Raw genomic sequence first — 7,871 nt, forward strand, 5'->3', positions numbered from 1 at the left:
CGAAAACAGCTTACAACACACACACACACACATCACATACAGCCATATTCTAGGTCCCTAAGCGCGCCGTGTACATGACATGAACATGCCGCGATTCTCATTCTAGAAGCGCGGGTTCGCGGCAAAAGCGTGGCAAAGTCGTGGCAAATGCGTGGAAAGTATTGGAACAATCGTGGAAACTCCGTGGCAAGGGGGTAGGCTTGTCACGATAGTTACACGAGTGAAAAAAATCATATTTTCACTGTACTTTTTCTTACCAATACTTCATATGAGCATACTACGTTTGAAAAGTAATACCTATATTGGTTATATTAGGCATCATTGTCCTAGACACGGATTACAAACTCTTTTAGGAAAACATGGATTCTCTGATGATTTTGAGTTTGTTTACCTTTTGGCGGACTTTTCGAAGGAGAGTGAAGTTAAATGAATGATAAAAGTAGTCAGGGACGTAAAATTAAAGCATATAATTATATGAAATATGTATACATTAAATCTATATGTATGATATATTAAAAATGCGCATATATGTACAGTATATACAAAGATAAAATAATGAAGATCTGTTCATAAACACACGATCCCTCTCATCCCGTTTGTTTTGATCGAGCATAGAGTGAATTACCAACAGCGTGTTCGTGAAATGGTTGTCAATTCTTTAACTAGGAACAAGTACAACGACTGATTCATACCAAAATTGAAGTATCTGATGTTAGTGCTACCTATGATTGTTGTTTCTCTTATGAATTTGTCGTTTGGACAGTGTCATTCATCCGAAACATGTTAACATTGGAACGGTTGGTAAACCTGAAGCAACTGCCGCAAACTTGCCACGCTTTTGCGTCCTAGATTACCGCATTCGTTACATGAACACGACATGGACATAACATGAACATGACATGGCCACGACACGCAGAAAACGTCATAGAATACGGCTGATAAAGCCATACATCTCCAGACGCATTCACACATAGGCTACAACAGCCTCTTCTTATGCCTCACTTCCCAAGGGAAGTCTACTCTGTTACTACAGGTGACTGCAGTAAAAAGAGAAACATTCCCCAGATGATTCTTTTTCATCCCGAACAAAGCTGCTGCAAAGGAAAAAGAAAGTGCATTACATCGTGCATGATCAGGAATGATATATATAGATTAGGAACAATTGAAAATGGACTGAACACGAATCTACGCATGTCACTGTTCACTTGTTACCGCGCGCGCTTTGTTTTTCAATGTTGACACAGTCTGTCTATCTCATTTGAAGAAAGCAGCCAGGGTATAGTGTGTGAATGGTTCCCACCATACTTTTTATGAGGTATGTGTTTAGCGCGGCCTGGTCCTGATTGCAGGAAATGGACTTGAGGAGAGAGAAAAGAAAAACAAAACTTGGCGTAGTTTGTACTTTTAGTGAATCCAGGCGTCTAGGGAGTTCTAGTCTCTGCCCATGTTCTTCGTGACTATTCGTTTGATATTTACGAAAGTGACCAGACATGTAACTGAGATGGGAGGGGTCATGTACATCTGAGATTGGATCAGCGAGGTGCTGAGGCTGATACTGTAAGTGTTATTGTCGTTCAGGGACATTGACTGTTGGGCTGGAATGTCTTGACACTCCAATTTATCTCTTGATTTGTTCTTTGTTCAGGTACAAGATTAGTTTGCTTAGTCGTGGTGGTAGACTGAAAATTTGAACATTTGATCCTGGCTCTACAAGAGGATTTCATGGCTGCATCCTCACAATCAAGAAATGAATACATTGCATGGGATTTTAGTACCTGGGAATACACATGGGTGCTAGCACGTCTAGGTAACACAAAATGCCAACAGCATCTGGTGTTCCCAGGCGGTCACCCATCCAAGTACTGACCAGACCCAACGCTACTTAACTTCGCTGATCGGACGAGAAGCGGTGCTTTCAACGTGGTATGACCGTTGGCATCTAAACATTTTCTTCAGCCCAATCTCCCTCTACGTGCACCATATATTACCCCTTTACCTCTCCTCTCTTCATGCAAATTCCACTGCCGTGCCATCTAATCACACCAGTGACATCTACTCTGCAATACATGCATCAGTCAACTGGAGGGAAACTAATTGGGGCCCATGTAGATTCTAGCCTCTGCGAGCCCTTCACCAATTTCCTCCGCCTGTGGCCTTGTGGAACTCTCTAAAGAATGCAGCTTGTTGCTTAACTATAACAACATTTACATCACCACGTGGGCTATTATATCACAATATGCGAACCAGTAACAAAACAGTTCAGGGATAAGGATCATCGGAAACAGAAAAGCTGCAAGCAACTCCTGTCCATATTGCCTCATCTACTATTGTATCCTTCGTGCATTATTAGCATTCGCTAACGCCATTGTAACCGCCCCTTCTTTTACCCCTTCATTTATCCCCAAGCATTCAATTTTAACAGACTATTTGCAAATCTTAAGGGCCCTCAATGTTGGGGAAGCAAGAATGATGTATTTATGGCGTCCGTAAGCAAAGATGCAATCCGTTTTCCGTCTCTTCTTCTTCTTCTCCCGCCGCACGGCCCCAAGGTCAGTAGTATACTTTGCCTTATGCCATTGATTGCGGGGAAAAATGTGAGCAGGGGATTCGTTTGAATTCGCTGTGCAAATGGAAAACCAGTGCATTCCATACACATTCGATAAATATATATATGTTGCTTGCATATGGTAACAAAATGCCAAACTGAATCTGGTGTTCCAGGCGGTCACCATCCAGTACTGAACAGACCAACGCTGCTTAACTTCGCTGATCGAAGAGAAGCGGTGCTTTCAACGTGGTATGACGTTGGCAAATATGACCATTTTCATGCAATCTTAATTTACACTCACGGCATCTTGCCACCTCCGACCTCTTTCTCTTATGCAAATTCCTGTGCCTTGCCAACCAATCACATCACCTCACTGACTTTAAATGTTATCTGCAACAATCACAAACCGCTACAAGTTCATTTTCACCAACTTCCTCCTGCGTTACTCTAGAATAGAATGCGCCGAAAACAGCTTACAACACACACCACACACACATCACAAAGGCATACATCTCCAGCCGCATTCACACATAGCTACACCAGCCTCTTCTTATGCCTCATTCCCAGGGAAGTCTACTCTGTAACTACAGATGACTGCAGTAAAAAGAGAAACATTCCCAGATGATTCTTTTTCATACCGAACAGAAACAAAAGCTGCTGCAAAAGGGGAAAAAGAAAGTGCATTACATCGTGCATCTCAGAAAATGATATATATAGATTGGGAACAATGAAAATGGATGAACACGACTCAACGCATGTCACTGTCCCCATTTTTACGTGCGCGCTTTGGTTTTTCATGTTGACAGAGTCTGTCTATCTCATTTGAAGAAATCAGCCAGGGTATAGTGTTGTAAATGGTCTCCCACCATACTTTGAATGCGGTTTTGTGTTTAGCGTGGCCTGGTCCTGATTGCAGGAAATGGACTTGAAAGAGGAGGAAAAGAAAAAACCAAAACTTGGCGTAGTTTGTACTTTATGTGAATTCAGGCGTCTAGGAGTTTTATGCTCTACAAGGAGGGATTTCATGTGCATCCTCAGACAATCAAGAAATGAAATACATTGCATGGGTTTTTAGTACTGAGGAATACACATGGGTGCTAGCACGTTAGGTAACACAAAATGCCAACAACATCTGGTGTTCCCAGGCGGTCACCCATCAAGTACTGACAAGACCAACGCTGCTTAACTTCGCTGAACGGACGAGAAGCGTATGTTGCTTTCAAAGTGGTATGACGTTGCATCCTAAATAAACTTCTTCAGCCCAATCTCACTCTACGTGCACCTTATCGTTTACCCTTTACCTCTCCTCTCTTCATGCAAATTCCATTGCCGTGCATCTAATCACACCAGTGACATCTACTCTGCAATACATGCTCAGTCAACTGCGAGGGAAACCAAGTTGGGGCCATGATAAGATTCTAGCCCCTGCGAGCCCTTCACAATTTATCGCTGTGGCCTTGTGGACTCTCTAAAGAATGCCGCTTGTTGCTTAAACTAATAAACATTACATCACCCGTGGGCTATATCACCATCAGCGTAACAGTACAAAACAGTTCAGGGGATAGGATCATCGGAAACAGAAAACTGCAAGACAACTCCTGCTACAACGTCCTAATTACTCTTGTCATCCTTAATATTAGCATGCTATCGCATTGTCACGTTCTTTTACCTCATTATCCCCACGCATCACTTTCAGGCTATATGCAAATCTGCTCAATGTTTGGGTAGCAAGGATAATGTATTTACTGGCGTCACCGACTAAGAAAGCTCCAATCCGTTTTCCGTCTCTTCTTCTTCTTCTACCGCCCGCACGGCCAGAGGTCAGTACGTCTACTTTGCCTATGCCATTGATTGCAGGAAAAATGTGAGCAGGGAACTTCGTTTGAATTCGCCCCCATGCTGCAAATGGGAAAGACCACGTTGCATTGCCATACACATTCGATATAATATATTTATGTAGCTTGCATAGGTAACAAAAAATGCCAACGCATCTGGTTGTTCCCAGGCGGTCACCCATCAACAGTACTGGACCTAGGACCCAACGCTGCTTTAACTTCGCTGATCGGAACGAGAAGCGGTTTTTGCTTTCAACGTGGTATGGACCAGTTGGCAAATATTGACACTTTTCATGCCAATCTTACTCTACACTCACGGCATCTTGCCCCTCTACCCTCTTTCTCTTCATGCAAATATTCCATTGCCTTGCCACCCAATCACATCACCTCACTGACTAAAAGTTACTCTGCAGCAATCACAAAACCTGCTTCAGTCCTTTTCACCAACTTCATCCTGCGTTACTTCTTAGAAAGAAATGCCGCCCGAAAAACAGCTTACAACACACACAAACACACACACACATCACATAAAAGCCATACTTTCTCCAGACACATTCACACATAGGCTACAACAGCCTCTTCTTATGCCTCACTTCCAAGGGAGGTCTACTTTGTTACTAAAGGTGACTGCATTAAAAAGATAAACATTCCCCAGATGATTCCTTTTCATCCGAACAAGCTGCTGCCAAAGGGGAAAAAGAAATGTGCATTACATCGTGCATCATCAGGAATTTGGATATATATAGATTAGGAACAATTGAAAAGGGGGACCTGAACACGAAATCTACGGATTGTCACTGTTCACTTGCTTTTACCGCTCGCGCCTTTGTTTTTCAATGTTGACACAGTTCTGTCTATATCTCCTCTTTGAAGAAACACAGCCAGGGTTATAGTTGTGTGAATGGTTCCCACCATACTTTTTATTGAGGTAATGTGTTTAGCGCGGCCTTGGTTCCTGATTGCAGGGCAATGGAACTTGAGGAGAGAGAAAAGAAAAACAAAACTTGGGACCGTAGTTTGTTACTTTTAGTGAATTCAGGCATCTAGGGGTTCTAGTCTCTGCCCATGTTCTTTCGGTGACTATTCGTTTGATATTTACGAAGTGGACCTGACATGTAACTGAGATGGGAGGGGTCATGTACATCTGAGATTGGAAATCAGCGAGGTGCTGAGGCTGATTCTGTAAGTGTTATTGTCGTTCAGGAACATTGACTGTTGGGCTGGAATGTCTTGACACTCCAATTTAATAAATTCTCTTGATTTGTTTATTGTTTCAGGTACAAGATTATAGTTTGCTTAGTCGTGGTGTAGTAGACTGAAAATGTGAACATTAGATCCAGGCTCTACAAGAGGATTTCATGGCTGCATCCTCACAATCAAGAAAATGTAATTAATATATTTTGCATGGGATTTTAGTACCTGGGAATACACATGGGTGCTAGCACGGTCTAGGTAACACAAAATATGCAACAGCATCTGGTTGTTCACAGGCGGTCACCCATCCAAGTAACTGACCAGACCCAACGCTGGCTTAACTTCGCCTGATCGGACGAGAAGCGGTGCTTTCAACGTGGTATTGACCGTTGGCATCTAAATAATCCTTCTTCAGCCCAATCTCCCTCTACGTGCACCAATATCTTACCCCTTTACCTCTCCTCTCTCCATGCAAATTCCATTGCCGTGCCATCTAATCACACCAGATTGACATTACTCTGCAATACATGCATCAGTCAACTGGGAAGGGAAACCAATTGGGGCCATGTAGATTCTAGCCCTGCGAGCCCCCTTCACCAATTTCCTCCGCCTGTGGCTTGTGGAACTCTCTAAAGAACTGCAGCTTGTTGCTTAACTAATAACACATTACATCACACGTGGGCTATATCACCATCAGCGACACCAGTAGTAACAACAGTTCAGGGATAAGGATCATCGAGAAACCAGATAAGCTGCCAAGACAACTCCTGCTACAACGTCCTCATTTAACTCTTGTTCATCCTTAATATTAGCGCATTGCTATCGCCATTGTCACCGTTCTTTTACCCTCTTTATCCCCAAGCATCACTTTCAGAAGCTATTGCAAATCTAGATTCAATGTTTGGGAAGCAAGCAATGATGTATTTACTGGCGTCACCGCCTAAGGAAAGTCCAATCCGTTTTCCGTCTCTTCTTCTTCTTCTCCCGCCCGCACGGCCAAGGTAAGTCAAGTCTAACTTTGCCTATGCCATTGATTGCGGGAAAAATGTGAGCAGGGCGATTCGTTTTGAATTCGCTGCTGCAAATGGGAAAAAACAAAAAAATAAAGAAAAAAATAAAACCCCCAAAGTGCATTCCATACACATACGAATTAAATACTATATATGTAGCTTGCATAGGTAACAGAAAATGCCAACAGGGCAGCTGGTGTTCCCAGGCCGGTCACCCATCCAACCAGTTATGACACCAGACCCAACGCCTGCTTAAACTTCGCTGATCGGGAACGAGAAGCGGTGCTATTTCAACGTGGTATGGACCGTTGGGCAAATCATCGACACTTTTCATTGCCAATCTTACTCTCACACTCACGGCATCTTGACCCCTCTACCCTCTTTCTCTTAGTGCAAAGTCCATTGCCTTGCCAACCAATCACATCACCTCACTGACTAAAAGTTACTCTGCAGCTAAATCACAACCTGCTACAGTCATTTTCACCAACTTCCTCCTGCGTTACTCTAGAACCGTATGCCGCCGAAAACAGCTTACACACACATAGGCCACACACACACACACATCACATTAAAGCCATACATCTCCAGACGGCATTCACACATAGGCTACACACAGCCTCTTCTTATGCTCTCACTTCCCAAGGGAAGTCTTACTCTGTTACTACAGGTGACTGGCAGTAAAAAGAGAAAAACATTCCCCAGATGATTCTTTTCATCACCGAAAAACAAAGCTGCTGCCAAATCAGGGAAAAGAAAGTAGCATTACATCGTTGCATGATCAGGAATGATATATATAGATTAAGCGAACAATTTGAAAATGGATCTGAAAACTGACACGAATCTACGCCATGTCCCAAACTGTTCACTTGTTACCAGACGCGCGCTTTGTTTTTCAATGTTGAACCCAGTCTGTCTATCTCATTTGAAGAAATCAGCCAGGGCTTATAGACGTGAGTGAAATGGTTCCCACCATACTTTTTATGAAGGTATGTGTTTAGCGCGGCCTGGTCCTGAATTGCGGAAATTGGACCTTGAGGAAGACGAGAAAAGACTCTAAACAAAACTTGGGGTAGTTTTGTACTTTGATAGTGAATTCAGGCGTCTAGGGAGTTCTAGTCTCTGCCCATGTTCTCGCGTGACTACTTTCGTTTGAATATTTACATAAGTGACCAGACATGTTAACTGAAGATGGGAGGGGTCAATGTACATCTGAGATTGGCATCTCAGCGAGGGTGCTGAGGCTGATACTGTAAAGTGTTATTGTCGGTTCAGGGGACATTGACT

The 7,871-nt window shown here is 43.1% G+C and overlaps 1 non-coding gene across 1 annotated transcript; it reads right to left on the reverse strand.

The window, feature by feature from the left end:
* Nucleotides 1-1,818: 1,818 nt before the first annotated feature.
* LOC122252457 (5S ribosomal RNA) lies at nucleotides 1,819-1,937 on the reverse strand. Its single transcript, XR_006223157.2, has one exon. It is a non-coding gene; the product is annotated as a 5S ribosomal RNA (ribosomal RNA).
* Nucleotides 1,938-7,871: the final 5,934 nt, after the last annotated feature.

This window comes from Penaeus japonicus, unplaced genomic scaffold, assembly GCF_977035675.1.
Source record: "Penaeus japonicus unplaced genomic scaffold, GWHDUDI00000001_assembly GWHDUDI00000040, whole genome shotgun sequence".
Lineage (NCBI taxonomy): Eukaryota > Metazoa > Arthropoda > Malacostraca > Decapoda > Penaeidae > Penaeus > Penaeus japonicus.